Below are 2,637 nucleotides of genomic sequence, written 5' to 3'. Positions count from 1 at the left end.
CCCACTCCAGTGTTCTTGCTGGAGAATCCCAGGACGGGGGAGCCTGGTGGGCTACCGTCTATGGGGTTGCACAGAGTCGGACACGACTGAAGCGACTTAGCAGCAGCAGCAGCAGCAGCTCTTTGAAAGAAAAGTTATAACAACTCTAGACAGCATATTAAAAAGCAGAGACATTACTTTGCCAACAAAGGTCCATGTAGTCAAAGCTATGGTTTTTGCAGTAGTCATGTATGGATATGATTTTGGACCATAAACAAGGCTGAGCACTTAAGAACAGATGCTTTCAAACTGGTGTTGGAGAAGACTCGAGAGTCCCTTGTATTGCGAGGAGATCCAACCATTCCATCCTAAAGGAAATCAGTCCTGAATATTCATTGGAAGGACTGATGCTGAAGCTGAAACTCCAATACTTTGGGAGTATTGGGAGTAAACTCCAATACCTGATGGGAAGAACTGACTCATTTGAAAAGACCCTGATCCTGGGAAAGATTGAAGGCAGGATGAGAAAGGGATGACAGAGGACGAAATGGTTGGATGGCATCACCGACTCAATGGACATGAGTTTGAGTAAACTCTGGGAGTTGGTGATGGACAGGGAAGCCTGGCATGCCGCAGTCTATGGGGCTGCAAGGAGTCAGCGACAACTGAGCAATTGAACAACATACATGAATAGTCTTAGAGACATATAAGAACAAAGGTTGTAAAGAGAAAATAAATAAACATAAAATTAGAATTCCGTATAGATTAATAAAAAATTAAATGTTTAAAAAAAAGTAAATTTAATTATCCCAAATATCTATTATATTTCTTTTGCTTACTAGTTTAATTGGCAAGTGACAGTAGGGAATAATTATCAGGTCACAAAAGTCTAGTTTGAATTAAAACTTTTTAATTCACTGTAACAAACAAATAGAAATTTTGGTTTATATGAGACTATTCTTACTTAAGACTATAATAAACTTATTAACAAGCATTTCCCTAAATGCTCCCAAACATGGGAGCACACAAATTGGATCTATCAAAGTAAATAAAATTAGAACAGTTTAAGAAAATGATTGTCCTTATTTTTTGTCTTTTTACTTATTTGAACAAAATACTTTTACACAGCAAGTTTAACTGGAGGTGATTTCGCCAGAGAGAAGACAGCCCTTGGAGTGTCACTTGTAAACTATTCCTTTCCTGCTTGGGGATTCAGATAAATACCCCTTTGGCCATTCTTACTTCTAACTCCCACTAGCTCAGGTGATTTTAGAATTAATATTTAAAGGTCATTGCGTCACCTAGACATTCCAAAGGCCACACCTAAGAGATCCCCCTTGGTCTTTACAAAACTCAGTGTTGAAAACAGTTCTTGAAAACTAAGTCCAACTTCAGATGGTGACTATGTGATATAAAAGCTGTGCCCTTACCACCTCCTAGGCTGCCAAGGGCAAGGAATCAAACCAGCCAACTGCCTAAACGTAGCTGCTCTGTGGAATGGTTAAACTCAAATAATACTATGTGTGGCTGGGATGTGATACTGGACACAAAGAAAACTAAGGTGTATTTGAGACCCACTGAAAGAAAACTGCTCTCTGGCCATATAAGTTTATTAGTGTAGAATTCAGTGAAACATATCATCACTGGGATTTTATAAATTTTCCCACGATAAAAGACATAGAAACCACTTTTCTTGGTAGATGAATCATCTTCCTTCTTAATAGATGAATCTAAATAAAAGTTCTGCAGTCACATTGGAAAGCAGAGTGCCTTCTCCAACAGGATGTACAGGTAATCTGCTTTGGGGAAGTGGGGAGGATTCTGAGGTGGGTTTATGGCTAAGGAGTTAATGAGTAGGAATCAGAACTTCCCTTTGGCCGAGCTTTGGACTTGCTGGGAATGGACAGGACCAGGAAACTGACTGAGCCACCTCAATGAGTCCTGTGGGTAACCAAAGACCAGACTTCCAGGTGTGAGGACAAAGCTGGAAATCACTGGAAACTATTCAGCATTCAGGCGAAAAGAGCCTTGTTGTAATCAAGACCCAAAGACTTATGAGAAACAGAGTCGAGAGACATAAACAGAATCTGGCTATGGAGGAGAAATTTGGGATATGGAGAGTGAGGACAGTTTCTAAGGACGAAAGACAAAAGTTCATCTAATATCTAAATATCTGCAAAAGAGGAATATGAGTGAATGTTCTATTCCTATTTTAAACAGGCCTCTGAATGTGAGCAGAAAAAATGGGTAGAGATTTCCTCCTAAGGGAGAGACAGTAGCTGCAGTGGGTATTTCCAACAGAAGGTAAGAGCTCTGAGTCAAACTCTTACTGTCCTACAGAATTAATTTCCAAACCTGTTTGCTACACTGTATTGGAGGGAGGTCCAGAATGTGTGGTACTGGGCAGAGTCCTCTTTCCTGGCTGCTACTCTTTCCTGCAGCATGAAACCTCTCAAGCACTCCTCTTGCTGACTTTCCTAGAGATTTTAACCTGACCTGGGAACACATCCAACCCAATAATGCTCCTCCAGGTGGGCCCAGGGATTCACACTGAGTCCCACCCACTTTTTTCCCCCAGTCATCTCTTTAGTATTACAGCTATACTTACAGTAGAAAATACTTATATAAATATATATATATGTATATATGTGTGTATAT

The sequence above is a fragment of the Bison bison genome, unplaced genomic scaffold (genome assembly GCF_000754665.1).
Source record: "Bison bison bison isolate TAMUID 2011002044 unplaced genomic scaffold, Bison_UMD1.0 scf7180017853138, whole genome shotgun sequence".
Lineage (NCBI taxonomy): Eukaryota > Metazoa > Chordata > Mammalia > Artiodactyla > Bovidae > Bison > Bison bison.
The sequence above is the reverse complement of the archived record's forward strand: the minus strand, read 5'-3'. Positions refer to the sequence as shown.